Genomic DNA, 20815 nt, shown 5'->3' on the forward strand with positions numbered 1-20815 from the left:
TGCGTGTGAGCCCGGAACCTGCTTCCCAAGTACCACTATTCCTTACCGAAAATGGATTGCGTGTCTCACAGCACGACTGGAGGAAGTTAGGCATGTATGTTGGCCGGTGTGTGAGACGCTGTATGTGTGTACTCACGCGTGTGGGCGTGTGTGACTGTGACTACGCACGAAGATGCACTCGTGGGTTCCGGTGTGTGCCGCTGAATACGCCTCTTGGTCTCTGGGTGTCCCGGTGGCCCTCTGCAGGCGCCTCCAACACTAAACGCCATAGTTTATACACACCATCCTGGATGGACCCCCAACTGAAAGGAGAAAGACCCCTGTCAGCTTCAAGAGGCCACATGCGAACTTTGACCCCCAGGGACTGTTGAAATAGCCCACTGACTCCCGCACTCTCACAGCCACGCCTTGTGAGCAAAGCACAAAGACTGGACGAGACCTGCCTCCCGGCCGTGGCTGTCACATCTATGTGGACCTGGAGACCCTGCCACCTACCAGCACATCTGATGTGCCCTTGGGGTCACTCGCAGCACTCCCGGAAGCAAGGGAACCTCCCATGGGCGGGCTGACTGCGACCTGCAGTTGCCTACAGGCAAGATGCAGCCCGGCACTTCTCAAGGGGCTAAGGAACAGCGGACCAAGTGCGTCTTCACACCAACTAGAACAAATCACTTTCCATGACCCCGTGGGAATGTCCACAATGGGAAGTGTTGGGCTTCAGCAACCATGACACAGGTTGGAACACCAGAGCAGAAATTAGGCCACCTCCCCGCCCACGTATCGGCAAGTTTCCAACTGGCAGGGTTGGTGGCCCTGACCACTGAGAAAACGCTCAAACGATACACAGCCTCTTCCTAAGTGCCCTCCTCCTGCATGCAGGGCGACTCGACCCTATTGGAAGCCACAGACATTATGCGACACGGGGACACTGAACACCAGGGAAGACAGACCGCTAGCCTGTCTGCTTTGATGAGGCCCACACCACCCCATGCATCCTGGCAATTCTCCACTGCTACAGCGACACTACCGAGGAACTCACAGCGATCAAATGCACTGTTCCTGAGGACCACAGACAGACTTTCAACGGAAGACCTCTGCCACACGAGGGGACCTGGAAGCTTGAAAGGGCACAGTGGTTGTCCACGACAGCACACCTGGCTTCGCAACAGTGCCCCCATCTCTGCCCCGCCCACGGACTGCTGCAGATCAACCTCAGGCTGTTCGAAAGGCCTGCATGCAAAACTGGCTGGCGGTGTCATGCCCCCCCGGGAGAGACACTTTCGCTTTGCACATTCCCAAACAAGGGAAGAAAGCAGCCAATAGGGATGTTCCATAACTCAACTACCTCCAAGGAGGACGGGACAGACGCCTCACAATGTCAATCTTCTCTACGTCCCGCAAGACACCCTTTGGGTGTCATTCCTCCGGCAATGGGATCACAACTCTACACAGGTTACCTACCTCACCTCATGCACTTGAACTGCCAAAGCCACCCCCTCCATAGGCAGCTGATGCCAGCCCATCACGAACATGACGCATCCTTGGGAAGCCGAGGCCAGCACCTGCAACCCAATTATGACAGCCTATTCCACGACCTCACAAAGGACATGTCCTCATCATCCCTCACCTTCCTGTCCAGGCCATCAGCGACCACGCAGGTTTAAATGCAGCACTCGATCCTCACCCCACTCCACGATGCCCCACTTGGCACCAACACTGTGCTGGGTGTTAAAGTAGAGGAGCAGCCATGGGCAGCAGTGTGGCCTAATCCATCAGCCCCTTCCGCCGACGCCCAACCCGAGCCCAACCCCGCCCACTTCTCCAGCCTCACTAGGGACTCAAAAACCTCACTGTGCAAAAAGAAAGGACAGGGAGGGCCACAGGCCTGGCCTCAGGCTCCAGCAACCAACCAGGGACGCTTGCTCATTTTGGCTTCCAAAATCAACACAAGAAATGGCATGCACGAAGCGTGATCCTGGCCAAAACACACCTATCCAACTGCAAGCACACTGGGCCTAGACCGGCACACACCCCGACTCTTAAGACCAGCAAGAGAGCCTGCCCCCTTGCATTCCTTCAACTGCCTTTCAGCAGGGACCCGGGATACACAGATAAGCCAGCTTATGCGCACACACGGTCGACACTCAGACAGGAGCCCCTCCACTACTGGAGTCCTTGGTGGTGTTTGCGTGCATGTCGGCAGGGGACACTGGACTTCACTCCTAACAGTCCCCTACACCCGAGAGAGGAAACGTGCTGAACCTCAGTTTCGATAAGGAGACGATAGAGTGTTCTCACCCATTTTGTTCAGAGTTTCCAAGGAATGCATACAAGGGTGTCATCATCGATCCAAGCACATGCTGGGATGGTGCAGAACACAACCGGGCAGTGTGCGGGGCTCTGCAGGGGAGCCATGAGCCTGGGGTGCCCCAAAAGCCTGGAGAATCCACAGGCCTCAGGCCACTCAACAAGACGAACAATCAAGCCACTCGTGCAGCCATTGGGCCCATCTGAGGAAAACCTAATATCTAATGGCACATCTTGCGGTGGTTGAATACCTACCGTCCTGAGTTATCCGCGACCATGCTCGGGAACATGGCCCCGCCTCACTTTTTCCAGTTCTTCTTAGCACCTCCAGTCGTCAGAGCACACGAAGATCTTCTTGTATTTGCCAACGGCGAGGCTTGCCCAGCAACTGCACCTGGGAAGTGGACTTGTTTCCTCAGAGGACATGATCCATACAAACATTTACCTGGGCTTGAGCTCTGAAACTGCTTCCCAAGGACCTCTATCCCTTACCGAGAACTGACTGCATGTCTGATAGTATGACTGCAGGAAGTTAGGCACATAAATTGGCCGGCGTGTGAGAGGCTGTATTTCTGTGTTCACGCGTGTGACTGTGACTGCGCACGCAGTCGCTCTTGTGGGTTTCTCTGTGTACCGCTGACTACGCGTCTTGGTCTCTGTGTGTCCCTGTTGCCCTGTGAAGAGGCGTCCAACAGCAAACGCCATAGTGTATACACAACACAATGTCTAGGCCCACAACTGAAAGGAGAAAGCCCCCTGTCAGCTTCCAGAGGCCGCATGCAAACTTTAACCCCCAGGGGCTGTAGAAATGCTCCACGGGCTCCCTCTCTCCCACAGCCACGCCTTCTGACCAGAGCACAAAGACTGGACGAGACCTGCCTCCCGGCCATGGGTGTGACATCTACGTGCAACTCGAGAACCTGCCAGCTACCAGCACATCTGATGTGCACTTGGGGTCACTCCCAGCACTTTCGGAAGCAAGGGAACTCCCATGGGTGAGCCGACACCGACCTACAGCATTCTACTGGCAAGATGCAGCCTGAAACCACTCAAGGGGCTAAAGAACATCGAACAAAGTGCAACTTCTTGCCAACTAGGCCTAATCACTTTCCTTTGACCCGTGGGAATGCCCACCACAGGAAGCAGAGGGCTTCAGCAGCCATGACCCATGTTGGAACCCCACAGCGGAAACTAGGCCACCTTCCCGGCCATGTCTCAGGCAGCTCCCATCCTGCAAGGTTCGCGGCCCTGACCCCTAAGGAACCGCTCAAACGCTCAACAGCCTCGTCCAACGTGCCCTACTCCAGCCAGCAGGGCGACGCGTCCCTACTGGAAGACACAGACATCTTCCGAACACGGGAACAAGGAACACCAGGGAAGACAGACCGCAAGCCTGTCTGCTTTGAAGATGCTGATCCCACCTGATGCATCCTGGAAATTCTTCACTGCCACAGTGACACCACTGAGGAACTCAGAGTGATCAAAGGCGTGGTCCCCGAGGACCACAGACAGACTTGCAACGGAAGACCTCTGCCATGTGAGGGCACTTGGAAGCCTGAAAGGGAAGAGTGGCTGGCCTTGGCAGCGCACCAGGGATGGCAACAGTGCCCCCTTCTCTGCCCCGCCAACGGACTGCTCTGGATAAAGCTCTGGCTATTCGAAAGGCCTGCATGCCACACGGGCCGGCCGCATCATGCCCTCCGGCAGAAACACTATTGCGTTGCACATTCCCAAATGTGGGAAAAGAGCGACCAAAGGGCTTGTTTGCATAACTCACCTACCCCCAAGAAGGCCGGCACAGATGCCTCAGCATGTCCGTCTTCTCTATGTCCCGCAAGACACCCGTGGGGAGTCACTCCTCTGGAAACGGGATTGCAAATCTTCACAGGTAACCTACCTCACTGCATCCTCATGAACTGCCAAAGCCATCCCCACCATAGGCAGCTGATGCCAGGCCATCACGAACAAGACACATCCTTGGGAAGCCGAGGCCAGCGCCTGCAACCCAATGATGACAGCCCATCCCACGACATCAAACAGGACCTGTCCTCATGATACCTTACCTTTCTCTCCAGGGCAGCAGCCACTACGCAGGCTTAAATGCAGCACTCGATCCTCACCCCACTCCACGATGATCCACTTAGCGCCAACAGTGTGCTGGCAGCTTCAGGGGCAGCAGCGAGGCCTAATCCATCAGCCCCCTTCCGCCATCACCAAACTCCATCCCACGCCCGCCCACTGCTCCAGCCCCACCGGGCACTCAAGAACCTCACCGCACCAAACACAACAACAGAGAGGGCCACAGGCCTGGCCTGAGGCTCCAGGCTCCAACCAGGGAACCTTGCTCATTTTGGCTTCCAAAATCAACCACCGAAGCGGCATGCACAAAGCGTGATCCTGGTCAAAACACACTTCTCCAAGTGAAAGCTCACTGGGCCCACACCAGCACACACTCCGACTCTGAAGACTAGCAGGAGAGCCTGCCCCCTTGCATTCCCTCACGGCCTTTTAGCAGGGACCGCGGATTCATAGATGACCCAGCTTATGGGCAGACACGGTCGACCCTCAGACAGGAGCCCCTCCAATGCTAGAGCCCTTAGTGGTGTTGGCATGCATGTCAGCAGGGGATGTTGGCCCTCACTCCTAACTCTCCCCTACCCCCGAGAGAAACGTGCTGGACCTCAGTTGCGATGAGGAGACCGTAGAGCTTTCTCACTCATTTTGTTCAGATTTTTCAAGGAATGCATACAAGGGTGTCATCATCGATCCAAGCACATGCTGGGACGCTGCAGAACACAAACGGGTAGGCCGTGGGGCTCTGCAGAGGAGCCATGAGCCAGAAGTACTCCAACAGCCTGGGGAATCCACAGTCCTCAGGCCACTCAGCAAGACCAACAATCAATCCACTCTTGCAGCCATTGGACCCATCTGAGCAAAACCTAATATCCAATGGCACATCTTAGTATGCGTGAATGCTACTGTCCTGAGTTATCCCCAGCCACGCTCAGCAACGTGCGCCTGCTCCACTTTTTCCAGTTCCCCTTAGCACATCCAGTCATCAGACAACACGAAGGTCTTCTTGTTTTTGCCGACGGCCAGCCTTACCCTGCAACTGCACCTGAGAAGTGGACAGAAATCATGCGGCTTCTGAATTGCACCACAGTCCTCAGAGAACGATTCTTGTGAAAACTTACCTGCGTGTGAGCCCGGAACCTGCTTCCCAAGTACCACTATTCCTTACCGAAAACGGATTGCGTGTCTCACAGCACGACTGGAGGAAGTTAGGCATGTATGTTGGCCGGTGTGTGAGACGCTGTATGTGTGTACTCACGCGTGTGGGCGTGTGTGACTGTGACTGCGCACGAAGATGCACTCATGGGTTCCGGTGTGTGCCGCTGAATACGCGTCTTGGTCTCTGGGTGTCCCTGTGGCCCTCTGCAGGCGCCTCCAACAGTAAACGCCATAGTTTATACACACCATCCTGGATGGACCCCCAACTGAAAGGAGAAAGACCCTGTCAGCTTCAAGAGGCCACATGCGAACTTTGACCCCCAGGGACTGTTGAAATAGCCCACAGACTCCCGCACTCTCACAGCCACGCCTTGTGAGCAAAGCACAAAGACTGGACGAGACCTGCCTCCCGGCCGTGTCTGTCACATCTATGTGGACCTGGAGACCCTGCCACCTACCAGCACATCTGATGTGCCCTTGGGGTCACTCCCAGCACTCCCGGAAGCAAGGGAACCTCCCATGGGCGGGCTGACTGCGACCTGCAGTTGCCTACAGGCAAGATGCAGCCCGGCACTTCTCAAGGGGCTAAGGAACAGCGGACCAAGTGCGTCTTCACACCAACTAGAACAAATCACTTTCCATGACCCCGTGGGAATGTCCACAATGGGAAGTGTTGGGCTTCAGCAACCATGACACAGGTTGGAACACCAGAGCAGAAATTAGGCCACCTCCCCGCCCACGTATCGGCAAGTTTCCAACTGGCAGGGTTGGTGGCCCTGACCACTGAGAAAACGCTCAAACGATACACAGGCTCTTCCTAAGTGCCCTCCTCCTGCATGCAGGGCGACTCGACCCTATTGGAAGCCACAGACATTATGCGACATGGGGACACTGAACACCAGGGAAGACAGACCGCAAGCCTGTCTGCTTTGATGAGGCCCACACCACCCCATGCATCCTGGCAATTCTCCACTGCTACAGCGACACTACCGAGGAACTCACAGCGATCAAATGCACTGTTCCTGAGGACCACAGACAGACTTTCAACGGAAGACCTCTGCCACACGAGGGGACCTGGAAGCTTGAAAGGGCACAGTGGTTGTCCACGACAGCACACCTGGCTTCGCAACAGTGCCCCCATCTCTGCCCCGCCCACGGACTGCTGCAGATCAACCTCAGGCTGTTCGAAAGGCCTGCATGCAAAACTGGCTGGCGGTGTCATGCACCCCCGGGAGAGACACTTTCGCTTTGCACATTCCCAAACAAGGGAAGAAAGCGGCCAATAGGGATGTTCCATAACTCAACTACCTCCAAGGAGGACGGGACAGACGCCTCACAATGTCAATCTTCTCTACGTCCCGCAAGACACCCTTTGGGTGTCATTCCTCCGGCAATGGGATCACAACTCTACACAGGTTACCTACCTCACCTCATGCACTTGAACTGCCAAAGCCACCCCCTCCATAGGCAGCTGATGCCAGCCCATCACGAACATGACGCATCCTTGGGAAGCCGAGGCCAGCACCTGCAACCCAATTATGACAGCCTATTCCACGACCTCACAAAGGACATGTCCTCATCATCCCCCACCTTCCTGTCCAGGCCATCAGCGACCACGCAGGTTTAAATGCAGCACTCGATCCTCACCCCACTCCACGATGCCCCACTTGGCACCAACACTGTGCTGGGTGTTAAAGTAGAGGAGCAGCCATGGGCAGCAGTGTGGCCTAATCCATCAGCCCCTTCCGCCGACGCCCAACCCGAGCCCAACCCCGCCCACTTCTCCAGCCTCACTAGGGACTCAAAAACCTCACTGTGCAAAAAGAAAGGACAGGGAGGGCCACAGGCCTGGCCTCAGGCTCCAGCAACCAACCAGGGACGCTTGCTCATTTTGGCTTCCAAAATCAACACAAGAAATGGCATGCACGAAGCGTGATCCTGGCCAAAACACACCTATCCAACTGCAAGCACACTGGGCCTAGACCGGCACACACCCCGACTCTTAAGACCAGCAAGAGAGCCTGCCCCCTTGCATTCCTTCAACTGCCTTTCAGCAGGGACCCGGGATACACAGATAAGCCAGCTTATGCGCACACACGGTCGACACTCAGACAGGAGCCCCTCCACTACTGGAGTCCTTGGTGGTGTTTGCGTGCATGTCGGCAGGGGACACTGGACTTCACTCCTAACAGTCCCCTACACCCGAGAGAGGAAACGTGCTGAACCTCAGTTTCGATAAGGAGACGATAGAGTGTTCTCACCCATTTTGTTCAGAGTTTCCAAGGAATGCATACAAGGGTGTCATCATCGATCCAAGCACATGCTGGGATGGTGCAGAACACAACCGGGCAGTGTGCGGGGCTCTGCAGGGGAGCCATGAGCCTGGGGTGCCCCAAAAGCCTGGAGAATCCACAGGCCTCAGGCCACTCAACAAGACGAACAATCAAGCCACTCTTGCAGCCATTGGGCCCATCTGAGGAAAACCTAATATCTAATGGCACATCTTGCGGTGGTTGAATACCTACCGTCCTGAGTTATCCGCGACCATGCTCGGGAACATGGCCCCGCCTCACTTTTTCCAGTTCTTCTTAGCACCTCCAGTCGTCAGAGCACACGAAGATCTTCTTGTATTTGCCAACGGCGAGGCTTGCCCAGCAACTGCACCTGGGAAGTGGACTTGTTTCCTCAGAGGACATGATCCATACCAACATTTACCTGGGCATGAGCTCTGAAACTGCTTCCCAAGGACTTCTATCCCTTACCGAGAACTGACTGCATGTCTGATAGTATGACTGCAGGAAGTTAGGCACATAAATTGGCCGGCGTGTGAGAGGCTGTATTTCTGTGTTCACGCGTGTGACTGTGACTGCGCACGCAGTCGCTCTTGTGGGTTTCTCTGTGTACCGCTGACTACGCGTCTTGGTCTCTGTGTGTCCCTGTTGCCCTGTGAAGAGGCGTCCAACAGCAAACGCCATAGTGTATACACAACACAATGTCTATGCCCACAACTGAAAGGAGAAAGCCCCCTGTCAGCTTCCAGAGGCCGCATGCAAACTTTAACCCACAGGGGCTGTAGAAATGCTCCACGGGCTCCCTCTCTCCCACAGCCACGCCTTCTGACCAGAGCACAAAGACTGGACGAGACCTGCCTCCCGGCCATGGGTGTGACATCTACGTGCAACTCGAGAACCTGCCAGCTACCAGCACATCTGATGTGCACTTGGGGTCACTCCCAGCACTTTCGGAAGCAAGGGAACTCCCATGGGTGAGCCGACACCGACCTACAGCATTCTACTGGCAAGATGCAGCCTGAAACCACTCAAGGGGCTAAAGAACATCGAACAAAGTGCAACTTCTTGCCAACTAGGCCTAATCACTTTCCTTTGACCCGTGGGAATGCCCACCACAGGAAGCAGAGGGCTTCAGCAGCCATGACCCATGTTGGAACCCCACAGCGGAAACTAGGCCACCTTCCCGGCCATGTCTCAGGCAGCTCCCATCCTGCAAGGTTCGCGGCCCTGACCCCTAAGGAACCGCTCAAACGCTCAACAGCCTCGTCCAACGTGCCCTACTCCAGCCAGCAGGGCGACGCGTCCCTACTGGAAGACACAGACATTTTCCGAACACGGGAACAAGGAACACCAGGGAAGACAGACCACAAGCCTGTCTGCTTTGAAGATGCTGATCCCACCTGATGCATCCTGGAAATTCTCCACTGCCACAGTGACACCACTGAGGAACTCAGAGTGATCAAAGGCGTGGTCCCCGAGGACCACAGACAGACTTGCAACGGAAGACCTCTGCCATGTGAGGGCACTTGGAAGCCCGAAAGGGAAGAGTGGCTGGCCTTGGCAGCGCACCAGGGATGGCAACAGTGCCCCCTTCTCTGCCCCGCCAACGGACTGCTCTGGATAAAGCTCTGGCTATTCGAAAGGCCTGCATGCCACACGGGCCGGCCGCATCATGCCCTCCGGCAGAAACACTATCGCGTTGCACATTCCCAAAAGTGGGAAAAGAGCGACCAAAGGGCTTGTTTGCATAACTCACCTACCCCCAAGAAGGCCGGCACAGATGCCTCAGCATGTCCGTCTTCTCTATGTCCCGCAAGACACCCGTGGGGAGTCACTCCTCTGGAAACGGGATTGCAACTCTTCACAGGTAACCTACCTCACTGCATCCTCATGAACTGCCAAAGCCATCCCCACCATAGGCAGCTGATGCCAGACCATCACGAACAAGACACATCCTTGGGAAGCCGAGGCCAGCGCCTGCAACCCAATGATGACAGCCCATCCCACGACATCACACAGGACCTGTCCTCATGATACCTTACCTTTCTCTCCAGGGCAGCAGCCACTACGCAGGCTTAAATGCAGCACTCGATCCTCACCCCACTCCACGATGATCCACTTAGCGCCAACAGTGTGCTGGCAGCTTCAGGGGCAGCAGCGAGGCCTAATCCATCAGCCCCCTTCCGCCATCACCAAACTCCATCCCACCCCCGCCCACTGCTCCAGCCCCACCGGGCACTCAAGAACCTCACCGCACCAAACACAACAACAGAGAGGGCCACAGGCCTGGCCTGAGGCTCCAGGCTCCAACCAGGGAACCTTGCTCATTTTGGCTTCCAAAATCAACCACCGAAGCGGCATGCACAAAGCGTGATCCTGGTCAAAACACACTTCTCCAAGTGAAAGCTCACTGGGCCCACACCAGCACACACTCCGACTCTGAAGACTAGCAGGAGAGCCTGCCCCCTTGCATTCCCTCACGGCCTTTTAGCAGGGACCGCGGATTCATAGATGACCCAGCTTATGGGCAGACACGGTCGACCCTCAGACAGGAGCCCCTCCAATGCTAGAGCCCTTAGTGGTGTTGGCATGCATGTCAGCAGGGGATGTTGGCCCTCACTCCTAACTGTCCCCTACCCCCGAGAGAAACGTGCTGGACCTCAGTTGCGATGAGGAGACCGTAGAGCTTTCTCACTCATTTTGTTCAGATTTTCCAAGGAATGCATACAAGGGTGCCATCATCGATCCAAGCACATGCTGGGACGCTGCAGAACACAAACGGGCAGGCCGTGGGGCTCTGCAGAGGAGCCATGAGCCAGAAGTACTCCAACAGCCTGGGGAATCCACAGTCCTCAGGCCACTCAGCAAGACCAACAATCAATCCACTCTTGCAGCCATTGGACCCATCTGAGGAAAACCTAATATCCAATGGCACATCTTAGTATGCGTGAATGCTACTGTCCTGAGTTATCCCCAGCCACGCTCAGCAACGTGCGCCTGCTCCACTTTTTCCAGTTCCCCTTAGCACATCCAGTCATCAGACAACACGAAGGTCTTCTTGTTTTTGCCGACGGCCAGCCTTACCCTGCAACTGCACCTGAGAAGTGGACAGAAATCATGCGGCTTCTGAATTGCACCACAGTCCTCAGAGAACGATTCTTGTGAAAACTTACCTGCGTGTGAGCCCGGAACCTGCTTCCCAAGTACCACTATTCCTTACCGAAAACGGATTGCGTGTCTCACAGCACGACTGGAGGAAGTTAGGCATGTATGTTGGCCGGTGTGTGAGACGCTGTATGTGTGTACTCACGCGTGTGGGCGTGTGTGACTGTGACTGCGCACGAAGATGCACTCATGGGTTCCGGTGTGTGCCGCTGAATACGCGTCTTGGTCTCTGGGTGTCCCTGTGGCCCTCTGCAGGCGCCTCCAACAGTAAACGCCATAGTTTATACACACCATCCTGGATGGACCCCCAACTGAAAGGAGAAAGACCCCTGTCAGCTTCAAGAGGCCACATGCGAACTTTGACCCCCAGGGACTGTTGAAATAGCCCACAGACTCCCGCACTCTCACAGCCACGCCTTGTGAACAAAGCACAAAGACTGGACGAGACCTGCCTCCCGGCCGTGTCTGTCACATCTATGTGGACCTGGAGAGCCTGCCACCTACCAGCACATCTGATGTGCCCTTGGGGTCACTCCCAGCACTCCCGGAAGCAAGGGAACCTCCCATGGGCGGGCTGACTGCGACCTGCAGTTGCCTACAGGCAAGATGCAGCCCGGCACTTCTCAAGGGGCTAAGGAACAGCGGACCAAGTGCGTCTTCACAAAAACTAGAACAAATCACTTTCCATGACCCCGTGGGAATGTCCACAATGGGAAGTGTTGGGCTTCAGCAACCATGACACAGGTTGGAACACCAGAGCAGAAATTAGGCCACCTCCCCGCCCACGTATCGGCAAGTTTCCAACTAGCAGGGTTGGTGGCCCTGACCACTGAGAAAACGCTCAAACGATACACAGCCTCTTCCTAAGTGCCCTCCTCCTGCATGCAGGGCGACTCGACCCTATTGGAAGCCACAGACATTATGCGACATGGGGACACTGAACACCAGGGAAGACAGACCGCAAGCCTGTCTGCTTTGATGAGGCCCACACCACCCCATGCATCCTGGCAATTCTCCACTGCTACAGCGACACTACCGAGGAACTCACAGCGATCAAATGCACTGTTCCTGAGGACCACAGACAGACGTTCAACGGAAGACCTCTGCCACACGAGGGGACCTGGAAGCTTGAAAGGGCACAGTGGTTGTCCACGACAGCACACCTGGCTTCGCAACAGTGCCCCCATCTCTGCCCCGCCCACGGACTGCTGCAGATCAACCTCAGGCTGTTCGAAAGGCCTGCATGCAAAACTGGCTGGCGGTGTCATGCCCCCCCGGGAGAGACACTTTCGCTTTGCACATTCCCAAACAAGGGAAGAAAGCAGCCAATAGGGATGTTCCATAACTCAACTACCTCCAAGGAGGACGGGACAGACGCCTCACAATGTCAATCTTCTCTACGTCCCGCAAGACACCCTTTGGGTGTCATTCCTCCGGCAATGGGATCACAACTCTACACAGGTTACCTACCTCACCTCATGCACTTGAACTGCCAAAGCCACCCCCTCCATAGGCAGCTGATGCCAGCCCATCACGAACATGACGCATCCTTGGGAAGCCGAGGCCAGCACCTGCAACCCAATTATGACAGCCTATTCCACGACCTCACAAAGGACATGTCCTCATCATCCCTCACCTTCCTGTCCAGGCCATCAGCGACCACGCAGGTTTAAATGCAGCACTCGATCCTCACCCCACTCCACGATGCCCCACTTGGCACCAACACTGTGCTGGGTGTTAAAGTAGAGGAGCAGCCATGGGCAGCAGTGTGGCCTAATCCATCAGCCCCTTCCGCCGACGCCCAACCCGAGCCCAACCCCGCCCACTTCTCCAGCCTCACTAGGGACTCAAAAACCTCACTGTGCAAAAAGAAAGGACAGGGAGGGCCACAGGCCTGGCCTCAGGCTCCAGCAACCAACCAGGGACGCTTGCTCATTTTGGCTTCCAAAATCAACACAAGAAATGGCATGCACGAAGCGTGATCCTGGCCAAAACACACCTATCCAACTGCAAGCACACTGGGCCTAGACCGGCACACACCCCGACTCTTAAGACCAGCAAGAGAGCCTGCCCCCTTGCATTCCTTCAACTGCCTTTCAGCAGGGACCCGGGATACACAGATAAGCCAGCTTATGCGCAGACACGGTCGACACTCAGACAGGAGCCCCTCCACTACTGGAGTCCTTGGTGGTGTTTGCGTGCATGTCGGCAGGGGACACTGGACTTCACTCCTAACAGTCCCCTACACCCGAGAGAGGAAACGTGCTGAACCTCAGTTTCGATAAGGAGACGATAGAGTGTTCTCACCCATTTTGTTCAGAGTTTCCAAGGAATGCATACAAGGGTGTCATCATCGATCCAAGCACATGCTGGGATGGTGCAGAACACAACCGGGCAGTGTGCCATGAGCCTGGCGTGCCCCAAAAGCCTGGAGAATCCACAGCCTCAGCCACTCAACAAGACGAACAATCAAGCCACTCGTGCAGCCATTGGGCCCATCTGAGGAAAACCTAATATCTAATGGCACATCTTGCGGTGGTTGAATACCTACCGTCCTGAGTTATCCGCGACCATGCTCGGGAACATGGCCCCGCCTCACTTTTTCCAGTTCTTCTTAGCACCTCCAGTCGTCAGAGCACACGAAGATCTTCTTGTATTTGCCAACGGCGAGGCTTGCCCAGCAACTGCACCTGGGAAGTGGACTTGTTTCCTCAGAGGACATGATCCATACAAACATTTACCTGGGCTTGAGCTCTGAAACTGCTTCCCAAGGACCTCTATCCCTTACCGAGAACTGACTGCATGTCTGATAGTATGACTGCAGGAAGTTAGGCACATAAATTGGCCGGCGTGTGAGAGGCTGTATTTCTGTGTTCACGCGTGTGACTGTGACTGCGCACGCAGTCGCTCTTGTGGGTTTCTCTGTGTACCGCTGACTACGCGTCTTGGTCTCTGTGTGTCCCTGTTGCCCTGTGAAGAGGCGTCCAACAGCAAACGCCATAGTGTATACACAACACAATGTCTAGGCCCACAACTGAAAGGAGAAAGCCCCCTGTCAGCTTCCAGAGGCCGCATGCAAACTTTAACCCCCAGGGGCTGTAGAAATACTCCACGGACTCCCGCTCTCCCACAGCCACGCCTTCTGACCAGAGCACAAAGACTGGACGAGACCTGCCTCCCGGCCGTGGGTGTGACATCTACGTGCAACTCGAGAACCTGCCAGCTACCAGCACATCTGATGTGCACTTGGGGTCACTCCCAGCACTTTCGGAAGCAAGGGAACTCCCATGGGTGAGCCGACACCGACCTACAGCATTCTACTGGCAAGATGCAGCCTGAAACCACTCAAGGGGCTAAAGAACATCGAACAAAGTGCAACTTCTTGCCAACTAGGCCTAATCACTTTCCTTTGACCCGTGGGAATGCCCACCACAGGAAGCAGAGGGCTTCAGCAGCCATGACCCATGTTGGAACCCCACAGCGGAAACTAGGCCACCTTCCCGGCCATGTCTCAGGCAGCTCCCATCCTGCAAGGTTCACGGCCCTGACCCCTAAGGAACCGCTCAAACGCTCAACAGCCTCGTCCAACGTGCCCTACTCCAGCCAGCAGGGCGAAGCGTCCCTACTGGAAGACACAGACATCTTCCGAACACGGGAACAAGGAACACCAGGGAAGACAGACCGCAAGCCTGTCTGCTTTGAAGATGCTGATCCCACCTGATGCATCCTGGAAATACTCCACTGCCACAGTGACACCACTGAGGAACTCAGAGTGATCAAAGGCGTGGTCCCCGAGGACCACAGACAGACTTGCAACGGAAGACCTCTGCCATGTGAGGGCACTTGGAAGCCTGAAAGGGAAGAGTGGCTGGCCTTGGCAGCGCACCAGGGATGGCAACAGTGCCCCCTTCTCTGCCCCGCCAACGGACTGCTCTGGATAAAGCTCTGGCTATTCGAAAGGCCTGCATGCCACACGGGCCGGCCGCATCATGCCCTCCGGCAGAAACACTATCGCGTTGCACATTCCCAAAAGTGGGAAAAGAGCGACCAAAGGGCTTGTTTGCATAACTCACCTACCCCCAAGAAGGCCGGCACAGATGCCTCAGCATGTCCGTCTTCTCTATGTCCCGCAAGACACCCGTGGGGAGTCACTCCTCTGGAAACGGGATTGCAACTCTTCACAGGTAACCTACCTCACTGCATCCTCATGAACTGCCAAAGCCATCCCCACCATAGGCAGCTGATGCCAGACCATCACGAACAAGACACATCCTTGGGAAGCCGAGGCCAGCGCCTGCAACCCAATGATGACAGCCCATCCCACGACATCACACAGGACCTGTCCTCATGATACCTTACCTTTCTCTCCAGGGCAGCAGCCACTACGCAGGCTTAAATGCAGCACTCGATCCTCACCCCACTCCACGATGATCCACTTAGCGCCAACAGTGTGCTGGCAGCTTCAGGGGCAGCAGCGAGGCCTAATCCATCAGCCCCCTTCCGCCATCACCAAACTCCATCCCACCCCCGCCCACTGCTCCAGCCCCACCGGGCACTCAAGAACCTCACCGCACCAAACACAACAACAGAGAGGGCCACAGGCCTGGCCTGAGGCTCCAGGCTCCAACCAGGGAACCTTGCTCATTTTGGCTTCCAAAATCAACCACCGAAGCGGCATGCACAAAGCGTGATCCTGGTCAAAACACACTTCTCCAAGTGAAAGCTCACTGGGCCCACACCAGCACACACTCCGACTCTGAAGACTAGCAGGAGAGCCTGCCCCTTTGCATTCCCTCACGGCCTTTTAGCAGGGACCGCGGATTCATAGATGACCCAGCTTATGGGCAGACACGGTCGACCCTCAGACAGGAGCCCCTCCAATGCTAGAGCCCTTAGTGGTGTTGGCATGCATGTCAGCAGGGGATGTTGGCCCTCACTCCTAACTGTCCCCTACCCCCGAGAGAAACGTGCTGGACCTCAGTTGCGATGAGGAGACCGTAGAGCTTTCTCACTCATTTTGTTCAGATTTTCCAAGGAATGCATACAAGGGTGTCATCATCGATCCAAGCACATGCTGGGACGCTGCAGAACACAAACGGGCAGGCCGTGGGGCTCTGCAGAGGAGCCATGAGCCAGAAGTACTCCAACAGCCTGGGGAATCCACAGTCCTCAGGCCACTCAGCAAGACCAACAGTCAATCCACTCTTGCAGCCATTGGACCCATCTGAGGAAAACCTAATATCCAATGGCACATCTTAGTATGCGTGAATGCTACTGTCCTGAGTTATCCCCAGCCACGCTCAGCAACGTGCGCCTGCTCCACTTTTTCCAGTTCCCCTTAGCACATCCAGTCATCAGACAACACGAAGGTCTTCTTGTTTTTGCCGACGGCCAGCCTTACCCTGCAACTGCACCTGAGAAGTGGACAGAAATCATGCGGCTTCTGAATTGCACCACAGTCCTCAGAGAACGATTCTTGTGAAAACTTACCTGCGTGTGAGCCCGGAACCTGCTTCCCAAGTACCACTATTCCTTACCGAAAACGGATTGCGTGTCTCACAGCACGACTGGAGGAAGTTAGGCATGTATGTTGGCCGGTGTGTGAGACGCTGTATGTGTGTACTCACGCGTGTGGGCGTGTGTGACTGTGACTGCGCACGAAGATGCACTCATGGGTTCCGGTGTGTGCCGCTGAATACGCGTCTTGGTCTCTGGGTGTCCCTGTGGCCCTCTGCAGGCGCCTCCAACAGTAAACGCCATAGTTTATACACACCATCCTGGATGGACCCCCAACTGAAAGGAGAAAGACCCCTGTCAGCTTCAAGAGGCCACATGCGAACTTTGACCCCCAGGGACTGTTGAAATAGCCCACAGACTCCCGCACTCTCACAGCCACGCCTTGTGAGCAAAGCACAAAGACTGGACGAGACCTGCCTCCCGGCCGTGTCTGTCACATCTATGTGGACCTGGAGAGCCTGCCACCTACCAGCACATCTGATGTGCCCTTGGGGTCACTCCCAGCACTCCCGGAAGCAAGGGAACCTCCCATGGGCGGGCTGACTGCGACCTGCAGTTGCCTACAGGCAAGATGCAGCCCGGCACTTCTCAAGGGGCTAAGGAACAGCGGACCAAGTGCGTCTTCACACCAACTAGAACATATCACTTTCCATGACCCCGTGGGAATGTCCACAATGGGAAGTGTTGGGCTTCAGCAACCATGACACAGGTTGGAACACCAGAGCAGAAATTAGGCCACCTCCCCGCCCACGTATCGGCAAGTTTCCAACTGGCAGGTTTGGTGGCCCTGACCACTGAGAAAACGCTCAAACGATACACAGCCTCTTCCTAAGTGCCCTCCTCCTGCATGCAGGGCGACTCGACCCTATTGGAAGCCACAGACATTATGCGACATGGGGACACTGAACACCAGGGAAGACAGACCGCAAGCCTGTCTGCTTTGATGAGGCCCACACCACCCCATGCATCCTGGCAATTCTCCACTGCTACAGCGACACTACCGAGGAACTCACAGCGATCAAATGCACTGTTCCTGAGGACCACAGACAGACTTTCAACGGAAGACCTCTGCCACACGAGGGGACCTGGAAGCTTGAAAGGGCACAGTGGTTGTCCACGACAGCACACCTGGCTTCGCAACAGTGCCCCCATCTCTGCCCCGCCCACGGACTGCTGCAGATCAACCTCAGGCTGTTCGAAAGGCCTGCATGCAAAACTGGCTGGCGGTGTCATGCCCCCCCGGGAGAGACACTTTCGCTTTGCACATTCCCAAACAAGGGAAGAAAGCAGCCAATAGGGATGTTCCATAACTCAACTACCTCCAAGGAGGACGGGACAGACGCCTCACAATGTCAATCTTCTCTACGTCCCGCAAGACACCCTTTGGGTGTCATTCCTCCGGCAATGGGATCACAACTCTACACAGGTTACCTACCTCACCTCATGCACTTGAACTGCCAAAGCCACCCCCTCCATAGGCAGCTGATGCCAGCCCATCACGAACATGACGCATCCTTGGGAAGCCGAGGCCAGCACCTGCAACCCAATTATGACAGCCTATTCCACGACCTCACAAAGGACATGTCCTCATCATCCCTCACCTTCCTGTCCAGGCCATCAGCGACCACGCAGGTTTAAATGCAGCACTCGATCCTCACCCCACTCCACGATGCCCCACTTGGCACCAACACTGTGCTGGGTGTTAAAGTAGAGGAGCAGCCATGGGCAGCAGTGTGGCCTAATCCATCAGCCCCTTCCGCCGACGCCCAACCCGAGCCCAACCCCGCCCACTTCTCCAGCCTCACTAGGGACTCAAAAACCTCACTGTGCAAAAAGAAAGGACAGGGAGGGCCACAGGCCTGGCCTCAGGCTCCAGCAACCAACCAGGGACGCTTGCTCATTTTGGCTTCCAAAATCATCACAAGAAATGGCATGCACGAAGCGTGATCCTGGCCAAAACACACCTATCCAACTGCAAGCACACTGGGCCTAGACCGGCACACACCCCGACTCTTAAGACCAGCAAGAGAGCCTGCCCCCTTGCATTCCTTCAACCGCCTTTCAGCAGGGACCCGGGATACACAGATAAGCCAGCTTATGCGCACACACGGTCGACCCTCAGACAGGAGCCCCTCCACTACTGGAGTCCTTGGTGGTGTTTGCGTGCATGTCGGCAGGGGACACTGGACTTCACTCCTAACAGTCCCCTACACCCGAGAGAGGAAACGTGCTGAACCTCAGTTTCGATAAGGAGACGATAGAGTGTTCTCACCCATTTTGTTCAGAGTTTCCAAGGAATGCATACAAGGGTGTCATCATCGATCCAAGCACATGCTGGGATGGTGCAGAACACAACCGGGCAGTGTGCGGGGCTCTGCAGGGGAGCCATGAGCCTGGGGTACCCCAAAAGCCTGGAGAATCCTCAGCCCTCAGGCCACTCAACAAGACGAACAATCAAGCCACTCTTGCAGCCATTGGGCCCATCTGAGGAAAACCTAATATCTAATGGCACATCTTGCGGTGGTTGAATACCTACCGTCCTGAGTTATCCGCGACCATGCTCGGGAACATGGCCCCGCCTCACTTTTTCCAGTTCTTCTTAGCACCTCCAGTCGTCAGAGCACACGAAGATCTTCTTGTATTTGCCAACGGCGAGGCTTGCCCAGCAACTGCACCTGGGAAGTGGACTTGTTTCCTCAGAGGACATGATCCATACAAACATTTACCTGGGCTTGAGCTCTGAAACTGCTTCCCAAGGACCTCTATCCCTTACCGAGAACTGACTGCATGTCTGATAGTATGACTGCAGGAAGTTAGGCACATAAATTGGCCGGCGTGTGAGAGGCTGTATTTCTGTGTTCACGCGTGTGACTGTGACTGCGCACGCAGACGCTCTTGTGGGTTTCTCTGTGTACCGCTGACTACGCGTCTTGGTCTCTGTGTGTCCCTGTTGCCCTGTGAAGAGGCGTCCAACAGCAAACGCCATAGTGTATACACAACACAATGTCTAGGCCCACAACTGAAAGGAGAAAGCCCCCTGTCAGCTTCCAGAGGCCGCATGCAAACTTTAACCCCCAGGGGCTGTAGAAATGCTCCACGGGCTCCCTCTCTCCCACAGCCACGCCTTCTGACCAGAGCACAAAGACTGGACGAGACCTGCCTCCCGGCCGTGGGTGTGACATCTACGTGCAACTCGAGAACCTGCCAGCTACCAGCACATCTGATGTGCACTTGGGGTCACTCCCAGCACTTTCGGAAGCAAGGGAACTCCCATGGGTGAGCCGACACCGACCTACAGCATTCTACTGGCAAGATGCAGCCTGAAACCACTCAAGGGGCTAAAGAACATCGAACAAAGTGCAACTTCTTGCCAACTAGGCCTAATCACTTTCCTTTGACCCGTGGGAATGCCCACCACAGGAAGCAGAGGGCTTCAGCAGCCATGACCCATGTTGGAACCCCACAGCGGAAACTAGGCCACCTTCCCGGCCATGTCTCAGGCAGCTCCCATCCTGCAAGGTTCGCGGCCCTGACCCCTAAGGAACCGCTCAAACGCTCAACAGCCTCGTCCAACGTGCCCTACTCCAGCCAGCAGGGCGACGCGTCCCTACTGGAAGACACAGACATCTTCCGAACACGGGAACAAGGAACACCAGGGAAGACAGACCGCAAGCCTGTCTGCTTTGAAGATGCTGATCCCACCTGATGCATCCTGGAAATTCTTCACTGCCACAGTGACACCACTGAGGAACTCAGAGTGATCAAAGGCGTGGTCCCCGAGGACCACAGACAGACTTGCAACGGAAGACCTCTGCCATGTGAGGGCACTTGGAAGCCTGAAAGGGAAGAGTGGCTGGCCTTGGCAGCGCACCAGGGATGGCAACAGTGCCCCCTTCTCTGCCCCGCCAACGGACTGCTCTGGATAAAGCTCTGGCTATTCGAAAGGCCTGCATGCCACACGGGCCGGCCGCATCATGCCCTCCGGCAGAAACACTATCGCGTTGCACATTCCCAAAAGTGGGAAAAGAGCGACCAAAGGGCTTGTTTGCATAACTCACCTACCCCCAAGAAGGCCAGCACAGATGCCTCAGCATGTCCGTCTTCTCTATGTCCCGCAAGACACCCGTGGGGAGTCACTCCTCTGGAAACGGGATTGCAACTCTTCACAGGTAACCTACCTCACTGCATCCTCATGAACTGCCAAAGCCATCCCCACCATAGGCAGCTGATGCCAGGCCATCACGAACAAGACACATCCTTGGGAAGCCGAGGCCAGCGCCTGCAACCCAATGATGACAGCCCAT

The 20815-nt window shown here is 55.7% G+C and overlaps 7 non-coding genes across 7 annotated transcripts; all 7 read right to left on the reverse strand.

Annotated features, from left to right (window-relative positions):
* Positions 1-2258: 2258 nt before the first annotated feature.
* Positions 2259-2351, reverse strand: LOC137757852 (small nucleolar RNA SNORD116). The gene has a single exon (XR_011072535.1). It is a non-coding gene; the product is annotated as a small nucleolar RNA SNORD116 (small nucleolar RNA).
* Positions 2352-4983: 2632 nt separating this feature from the next.
* Positions 4984-5076, reverse strand: LOC137757933 (small nucleolar RNA SNORD116). The gene has a single exon (XR_011072610.1). It is a non-coding gene; the product is annotated as a small nucleolar RNA SNORD116 (small nucleolar RNA).
* Positions 5077-7759: 2683 nt separating this feature from the next.
* On the reverse strand, positions 7760-7852 carry LOC137757853 (small nucleolar RNA SNORD116). The gene has a single exon (XR_011072536.1). It is a non-coding gene; the product is annotated as a small nucleolar RNA SNORD116 (small nucleolar RNA).
* A 2632-nt stretch (positions 7853-10484) lies between these two features.
* On the reverse strand, positions 10485-10577 carry LOC137757925 (small nucleolar RNA SNORD116). The gene has a single exon (XR_011072603.1). It is a non-coding gene; the product is annotated as a small nucleolar RNA SNORD116 (small nucleolar RNA).
* Positions 10578-13261: 2684 nt separating this feature from the next.
* LOC137757854 (small nucleolar RNA SNORD116) lies at positions 13262-13354 on the reverse strand. Its single transcript, XR_011072537.1, has one exon. It is a non-coding gene; the product is annotated as a small nucleolar RNA SNORD116 (small nucleolar RNA).
* Positions 13355-15966: 2612 nt separating this feature from the next.
* Positions 15967-16059, reverse strand: LOC137757905 (small nucleolar RNA SNORD116). The gene has a single exon (XR_011072584.1). It is a non-coding gene; the product is annotated as a small nucleolar RNA SNORD116 (small nucleolar RNA).
* Positions 16060-18743: 2684 nt separating this feature from the next.
* Positions 18744-18836, reverse strand: LOC137757855 (small nucleolar RNA SNORD116). Its single transcript, XR_011072538.1, has one exon. It is a non-coding gene; the product is annotated as a small nucleolar RNA SNORD116 (small nucleolar RNA).
* Between the last annotated feature and the right edge of the window lie 1979 nt (positions 18837-20815).

The sequence above is a fragment of the Eschrichtius robustus genome, unplaced genomic scaffold, assembly GCF_028021215.1.
Source record: "Eschrichtius robustus isolate mEscRob2 unplaced genomic scaffold, mEscRob2.pri scaffold_538, whole genome shotgun sequence".
NCBI lineage: Eukaryota > Metazoa > Chordata > Mammalia > Artiodactyla > Eschrichtiidae > Eschrichtius > Eschrichtius robustus.